This window comes from Lissotriton helveticus, chromosome 10, assembly GCF_964261635.1.
Source record: "Lissotriton helveticus chromosome 10, aLisHel1.1, whole genome shotgun sequence".
In the NCBI taxonomy this organism is placed as follows: domain Eukaryota; kingdom Metazoa; phylum Chordata; class Amphibia; order Caudata; family Salamandridae; genus Lissotriton; species Lissotriton helveticus.
The window spans coordinates 188,154,910-188,163,921 of record NC_136071.1 but is presented as its reverse complement, the minus strand read 5'-3'; the positions used below and the strand labels follow the sequence as shown (position 1 = coordinate 188,163,921).

At 46.2% G+C, this 9,012-nt stretch overlaps 1 protein-coding gene across 8 annotated transcripts in view; it reads left to right on the top strand.

Annotated features, from left to right (window-relative positions):
• The window catches only part of LYRM1 (LYR motif containing 1), a 146,201-nt gene that overhangs the window by 116,757 nt on the left and 20,432 nt on the right, over nt 1-9,012 (top strand). The window lies entirely within an intron of this gene.

Genomic DNA, 9,012 nt, shown 5'->3' with positions numbered 1-9,012 from the left:
AGGTGGCTTGACCCACACCTTACCATGGATACCCAAGCAAAAATACTCTTGGCCACCTGCTTCGGCATTCTTCACTTGCTACATAAGATTATATATCTACTTCCAGATCAGGCGTGGAGAAGAGTGATCCAGGCACTTGTGGTCTCAAGATTGGACTATGGCAGCTCACTGTACCTTCGGAACCCCAAATATGTAGTCAACAGGCTTCAGGTGGTTCAAATTGCGGCAGCCAGGATGTTACTGAAGATACCCAAGCAGGAGTCAGTGAAAGCCTCATTGTTCAAACTTCATTGGCTTCCTCTCCAATCCATAATCAAGTTCAAGGTGTTTTGCATTGCCCACATAGCCATGCACGGCAGAGGTCTGACCTTGGTACAGTCCCTCGTTCTCCCATATGTCCCTAACAGGCCTCTTAGGTCCTCATGTGGTCACCTCATGAGTACAACGTGAATGAAAAAAGCAAGATGGGGAGGAAGTTCCTTAATCCATCTGGTTCTAAAACTCTGGAACACAATGCCATTTGAATTGCGATTTATAAAGGACCTACATAGCTTCAGGAAGAAACTTAAAACCTGGCCTTTTCCATGATCGGCCCTCCACACAGATCCGCCACCCTCTCTGTAGTGCTGGGAAGTCCTCGGCCAGCTATGCAATTTACAAATCACATAAATAAAAATGTGGCCTAACTGGGTAGGGCGGTCGATCTCAAATCTGGGGAACCTGGTTCGAGTCTCGGCAATGACGCTCAAAATCCTGTGATTCAGGGCAAATCACTTAATCTCCCAGTGCCTAACGAAAATAAAAGTGTCCTTGTGTAACTGATGCTCATGTAAATCTCTCTGATACCTTCGGGTCAAGTTCATGCTATATAAAACTCCGGTCGAAAAAAAATTCTCTCCTATCCAAATACTATTCTCCATTGCTTTTTGCACAACTTTGGAACGCCAGAAGTTAGACCATATGGCTTCTTATGAGCAAAATAACGATGGATTAAACCCAGATCTGTGACTGGGGGTGAATGTTTTGCCATTGTGCAACATTCCGTCCATCATATTGTGTGTTTTTCAGTTCACCCTATGTGGGAAGGGTATGCCCAGACGTGGGTCCCGTGCTCACTACGCCACCTGAGTCAAGCTATCCTGGCTGAAGACGGCTGATTGCCAGAAACCGGTCCTAGGATGCTTGATTCCGGTCCAGGGAAGACATGGCTTGGCAGTTCGGTCTGGGCTGTTCCCATGAGGCACAGAACAAGACTGATTTTTATATGGCCATGTCTGAACTGGGGTGGCTTGGTGAGCAAAATAACGATGGATGATTAAACCCAGATCTGTGACTGGGGGTGAATGTTTTGCCATTGTGCAACATTTCGTCCATCATATTGTGTGTTTTGCTGTTCACCCTATGTGGGAAGGGTATGTCCAGACGTGGGTCCCGTGCTCACTACGTCACTGGAGTCAAGCTATCCTGGCTGAAGACGGCTGATAGCCAGAAACCGGTCCTAGGATGCTTGATTCCGGTCCACGGAAGACATGGCTTGGCAGTTCCGTCTGGACTGTTCCCATGAGGCACAGGGTCAAGGCTGATTTCCATATGGTCATGTCTGAACTGGGGTGGCTTGTTGAGCAAAATAACGATGGATTAAACCCAGATCTGTGACTGGGGGTGAATGTTTTGCCATTGTGCAACATTCTGTCCATCATATTGTGTGTTTTGCCGTTCACCCTATGTGGGAAGGGCATGCCCAGACGTGGGTCCCGTGCTCACTACGCCACTGGAGTCAAGCTATCTTGGCTGAAGACAGCTGATAGCCAGAAACTGGTCCTAGGATGCTTGATTACGGTCCAGGGAAGACATGGCTTGGCAGTTCGGTCTGGACTGTTCCCATGAGGCACAGGGTCAAGACTGATTAGCATATGACCATGTCTGAACTGGGGTGGCTTGGTGAGCAAAATAACGATGGATTAAACCCAGATCTGTGACTGGGGGTGAATGTTTTGCCATTGTGCAACATTCTGTCCATCATATTGTGTGTTTTGCTGTTCAACTTAAGTCAAAGGAAAATCCCTGGACTATATGCGTTTTTCTCCACAAACAATATCTCATACACCTCAATCATTCAAATGACACAGTTGTTATTATATGTCAGGCCAACACAAAAATATGACGTTTACAGTCTTTATATTTTATTAAAATCTTGTGTCTAGGGTTAAAAATCAGATCACTGTCTGCAATACATCAATAAAAAAAGTTTTTATACAATTTTACCAAAACTTAACAAGTCAAATACAATAATACATATGAATATACAGTAGTGCAAGTAAAAATACAGTAATAAAAAAAAGGAGGACCACACAGATTATACAGATTACAGTCAATTAAGTTCCGCAATTTCAAAATGCATAATAACTCACAAAAACAACCCCTATAAACTGTAAGTGAGGAGTGTTCCCTACTATTATTTTATCATGACCCAGTATCCTCATACAGATATGAAACACAGGATAAAAATAAAGATCACAGTATCCAAAATCCAGGTATATCTGTTATCTAATTGGGATCTGGCTGGGTTCTATTTGTCTGTGCGTCGACGCGTTTCGGTGTTGTCTCACTGATATGTAAACACCTTCTTCAGGACAGCAATATTCAGGGGGTTCGTCATTAGTACATATCCTTTCTGTATATGTTTTGCTGTTCACCCTATGTGGGAAGGGTATGCCCAGACGTGGGTCCCGTGCTCACCACGCCACTGAAGTCAAGCTATCCTGGCTGAAGATGGCAGATAGCCAGAAACCGGTCCTAGGATGCTTGATTCCAGTCCAGGGAAGACATGGCTTGGCAGTTCGGTCTGGACTGTTCCCATGAGACACAGGGTCAAGACTGATTTGCGTATAGCCATGTCTGAACTGGGGTGGCTTGGTGAGCAAAATAACGATGGATTAAACCCAGATCTGTGACTGGGGGTGAATGTTTTGCCATTGTGCAACATTCCATCCATCATATTGTGTGTTTTGACTACAGTTGAACAGCGCTTCCTTGGTGACCGGCAACAGCCAATTTAAATATCTGTGGATCTTTGGTGCGATCACTATGACATCTGCAATATCTGCCTCTTCCCTGATCCCAGTGATAGGGATCTTTTCCTATGTTTTTTCTTTTCTCCCATACCTTCCATATGTCATGAGGAAGATGACGCAAGTGTCTGTGACCTCATTCTGGTGATCCCGACTAGGACCAGACAGTCATAGTACTCCAAGCTACTCAAAATGCCTGTCAATCTCCATGAGAAGCTTCTGCTCAGGCTGTACTGCCTCATCCAGAGACACAGCCAGATCAGACACCAGAGGCCAAACAGATACACCTAGAGATATGACATCTGATGTCCTAGAGTTTGGATACCTGAACCCCCCACAGGAATATATGATCATTCTATGAGAGGCACCCAGGCCCACCACACAAGCCTGTTACACAGCTAAGTAGAATAGGTTTGCCCATTATTGCCTTTCCAAAGACACTTTTAAATCCCTGAAGGCTAAGGTCCAGGACATGGTTTCTATCTTTTACATCTGCAGAAATCAGGCCTTGCCGACACATCAAAACTCCTACACCTTCTTTGCTGCTAAAATAGGGAATATCCCTCCCTCTTTAGAATCCAAGTAGTCAGGGCTTTCATGGAGGGCCTTAAAAAAGTCATAGCTCCTCGAATCCTCCCACCCCATGAGGAACCCCAATATAGTTTTCACAAGATTCTTAGGGCCACCTTTCAAACCTCTACACTCATAACCCTTGTAGTTCCTTTTCTGGATGTGGTCTTCTTAGTTGTCACTACATCTCTCGGGCTCATTAGCGCAGTGCAAGCACCTACCATACAAGAGTCATTCATTCAGGTTGACAAAGATACAGTTGTTCTCAGCACCAGTCCCAAGTTCCTCCCACTTGTGGTTTTGCCTTTTCACCTCAGTCAGACTATAGAGCTCCCTGTATTGTTTCCGGACCCAGGTTCAGTCATGGAATGAGCTTTACACACACTAGATTATAAAACAGATTGTATGTACTACATTGACAGGATCAAGACTTTTTGCAGGTCTGATCAACTCTTTGTAGCCTTCGGGAAACCACACAAAGGTCATCCCATTTCTATAGCAAGGTGGGTATTCAGGTGCATCCGAACTTGCTACCAGAAAGCTAAGAGAGTCCTTTCTGTACCCCCAGGGCACACTCTCCTGCGAGAAAGGGGCGACAATGGCTTTCTAGGAAACCTTCTAGCCGACATCTGTAAAGCGGCCACCTGGCCCAACACCACATACTCTTACCTAGCACTAGTGTGTAGATATTTTAGCCCATCAGCAAACTGTGGTTGGCGAGACAGTTTGAAAGACTTTGTTCCAGAAATCTGCTTGTTGTGTTTGCTAGCCACCACTTATTGAGGGTACTGCTTACAGGCTATACAGTGCATGTGGATCTATAGCCACGCATGCTGCAAATGAAAATTGTTACATTTCCTTTAAGCATCTGTTCATAGCATGGGGTGCTGTAGATTCACATGCACCCACTTTCCTCCATGGAACCTTTTGGTGATTGCAGATAACTCCTTTTAGTTCACAGTCCACATTGCATAATATACATGGTGCCCTGCCATAGGCCCACTCAACACTACATATATACAATCTCATCCACTGTGTGAAAAACAATCTAACATGAAGTTGGTTCCCATGTGCATTGTGGACTAAAGGAGGAGTCAAGCACATCTTTTGGCTCGACAGCATCTTTGAAGAAAAACGTCTTTCAGATGTTTGAGCCCAACACTAGTTGGCCGGAACATGCAGAGCATGTGAATCTACAGCGCCACACACTATGAACAGATACTTACAGTGCTGGGCGCCCCCGTGTGGCCCTGGCGAAGCTGTACTCCCCGACTGCTGAGGGAGGGCTGGCAGTCCCTAACATGGAGCTGTACTACCTGGCCGCACAGCTACAATGGGTGACACACTGGCTCAGCGGCTCGCACCTTGACGACACGGCTACCGCTGACTATCAATGGACCCACTCGCAGGTCTGCGCCTTGTTTCACCCCCTGACCAAGGGACCCCGCCCTCTACCCCTGCACGTGGCTGTGGCCCGTAAATGCTTCATCCGTAGCCTGAAACTGATTCAGGAAGTCAGGCCATATGCCCCTGCACTCCCCCTGAAGGGCACCCCCCGGAGGGGTGGAACGGTGACACCACGTATTCTGGAGAGCTGGACTGCGGCTGGGGTGGAGACCATGGGCGACCTCTATGCGGATGGGGCCATGCTCCCATTTGCGGACCTGTCGGAGGGCACGGGTCTGCCGGCGGGGCAATTCCTGCTCCACGCGTCCATACTGCGGGTATATACGGAGTCCTGGGGGGATATCCAGGATGAGCCACCGATTCACCACCTAATGCAGTACCTGCATGTTATGGGCAAAGGCTCCCACATCATTCGCTGGCTGGCGCAGGCCCTCCTCATGCACACACAAAGACCCACACAACCGATTAGGGACAAATGGGCGGCCCACCGCGGGAGGGATTGGACGGATAAGGAATGGAACCTGGTTCTGGCCAGCCCCGTGAATATCCCACGTAACTCCCGCTTTCGGACCATTCAGTTGTACATACTGCACCAGGCATATTTATCGCCAGATAGAATCAACAGATATTTCATGACCAACACTGCCGCCTGTCCCAGATGTGGCCTGCTCGGCGCAGACATCTTACACATGCTCTGGCACTGTCCCTCTCTAGTCACATACTGGGGGGAGGTGACATCTCTCCTGACACATAGCACAGGCCCGGGGCTACCACACACGTGGGAGGCTTGTATTCTTGGGCTATACAAAAGAACCAAACACAATAAGCCACAAGCTCGGTTCTGGGATCTAGGCCTCATCACAGCCAAGCGACTGCTCACTAAACACTGGAAACGGAGGGAACCGCCAATTCCCAAACACTGGTATGCATCCTTCACCAACTGGGCAAGAGCAGAAAGCACGGCACTACACCGGGAGGAGATAGCGGGCTTAAGGCAGTTCCCGATAGCACAACTCTGGGACGACATCCTGAGGTCCCTCCAGGGGGAGGGCACGGCCAGAGGGCACACATAGAGACCACTGCGGATGGGATAGCACTGCTGGGGTAGTAGTGACGACGACAGAGATACAGGCTGTATCCCCCCCACGACACCCGCCCGCCGGGAGCACTGGAGATGTGGTGCCTGCGGCCAGTAGGCGGCCCGCCTCCCCCCCGGACGCCCTGAGCAGCGGCTGCGCCATACGTCCGACATGCTGGCTATGGGCACGGACGGCCACCCACACGAAGACTCACTAATCCACAACGGACTGAAACGTACTCCCCGCCCCTCCCCGTGGCATCGCTCCCGCAGGTACACTCTCCCCTCCCACTCCCCATCCCACACATATCCCCATGTACATTGTTTCGGACTCTTGTTTCCCAACCATAGCCATGACCTCCTTACACGCCACACCTGGAGGATGTACCTGGACACATGTCCGACCATGAGACCGGACGCGGGTGACGTCCTCCGAGAACACAGCGTGGCTATACCGTTCATCCGTTAGGCGCTTCACACACTCTGTCGACAGCCCGAGGGGCCCCACTGCTCTCAATGGCTGTCGCACACTATGACAAAGGCAGACTGTGCACATGCACTGCTAGCCCCTACTCCATTGCTGCGCCCCCTAGGACTGACGCTCTGCTCTGTGGGTTTCAGTGTCACGGATGCGGGGAAAAAATACGCGGTGGTGCAGCTAAAAATTGGGGCATACCGAAGAGAACTGTTCTGTTTTGTTTGCAGAGTTAACCTGTTTACTTATAAGAAAAAATGAAAAAATATGACGTTACTTGCAGACATAACTGTATAATGAGCGCATGTGATACGTAAAATGTACTTAAAGTCTCATTCACTGAGGGTACAATGGATGGTACGGTGCACCTTTCTCTGCACTCCCCTACCCTCACGTTACATCGAAATGTTGCAGCCGGCCCACAGGGTTGTAGGCTTCGCTATATGTACTGCTCTATTGAATAATAATAAACGTCTTTAAAAAAAAAAAAAAAAAAATGAACAGAACAGATACTTACAGTGTAAGTAACATTTTCCTTTTGTTTTAATTTCAGCAATCCATAGGCGTGCAATTGTTTTCTTTGTCTCTCTGCTGATGCCTACTTCCCCCTACATTGTCCTTCACCCACTTTTGTTCTGTTTTGCCAATCCTTTTACCAAGCGTGTCTGTTGCTGCCCCATCCCTTCCCATCTCTCTTATTTTATTTCAAAATCCCCAAATCCACTCCTCTGTGGCTGTCCCGCCATAATCCCTTTAGCCTCCCACTCCACTTCCACTGTATTTTTTTTAATATTTTATTTTTTTACTTTTTGGCTCCCGCCATGCTATCATCAGGTGTCCATCTTAAAATGTATTTTTGGCACTTAGGAGTGAGTTTGTATTATTTTAACAAAGCCCATTCAAACATGAGCACCGTGGATGTGGTCATCCTCAGCTGCCATTTTTTAAATTGATTTATTAAAATATTATTACAAATGCATAGAAACATAGCCTCATTTGAAGCACGCACATCTACATCAGCCTTTTTTTAATGGCGCTCGTTAAAACATTATTAGTACATTTGTAGTATTTTAATAAAACTTGTTCCATGATAATAGCCAAAGATGGATGCACATTGGTGGCGGCTATCTAACTTAAAAGCAAACCGCGTTGGCATAGCCATTAGGTTTCTTTGGCGGGACTATAGGCTTTAACTATGCTTGTCTTTCTCACTGTTACTCCCAGATTCTCTAGCATTTTCTAGAGACCTTGTCATCTCCTTTTTGGTGTCAATGAATATTATGAAATAGGACTTTTCCCCTAGGGTTTGCTTGTTCCATCAGTTCTCTCATACTTTCAATGGACTCTGATTCGCATAGATGCTCTAGGCTCCTCTCACGCTGTGGGTCGTTCTAATAGCTGGACACAACTCCACATGATCTGGCACAGCTCCACCAGCAGTCCACTGATTGAGTAGTTTGCGGGCACCGAAGCATGTGACATCTCGAAGTTTTGTTATGTCGAAATGTAAAGAGACATGTTAGTTGTGAGCATTATGCGAAAACGCCGAAACTCAGTGTTACGAAAAAAAGATGCAAATGAAGAATTTTGATTTTGAGTAATGCAAATTGGAAGCTAATTTTCGTTATTAATGATTTATGCATTGAAGGGATGTGAATGGTGATAGCAGGTATATGATTAGGAATAGTTTGAAGTGTTATGATTGTGTTAGGGTTATGTGAACATTTAGAATTATAGGTATAGTTAGAGTTTATTTAGGTAAAAGGGTTAGGATTATGTATGAGGAAGTTGTTTGTAGAGTTATGTATAAGGGTAGTACTCCTATTAGTGGGATGGTTAGAGCTCCTTCCAAGGTAAGGGTTAAGGATATGATGTGGGTTAGTGTTAGGGCTTGAAATAGAGTATATAATTATGTTCTTCATTCAGGATATTTTACATAATACAATTTTGCAACTTTCTGTTCAATATAAAATGCATTTTGTTCCAACTTTTTCATAAATGTATGTCTTCATTTTTGCATTCTTATCACGAGGGTCCATTTAGGACTTCTTGGCACCTATTCTACAGCTCAACCGTGTCAACCTGTGAGGATAGATGTGGAGGCTAATCCTTGTGATTCCCTTCCTGCTACAGGAGCGAAGATGCTCATGGAGGGTTTAAGTGATATTTTATGAACTGATATTGTTGGCTACCGTTCACAGGCTATAGGTGTTTTATATGAGCTGTTGAAAAGGAAAAATACAAATGGTTGCCTTAAACTGTCTTTGAGCGGAGTTAGTCCCCATTTAAAGGATCTAGGGACGTAAGGTTTAATTGTTAACCTCAGACTGTTTTAATAAATGATTTGTTTAAAAAAAGAAAGCTATGTCTTGTGACATTGTTAAAAATATTTATTGCATCTTGTTGCTTTG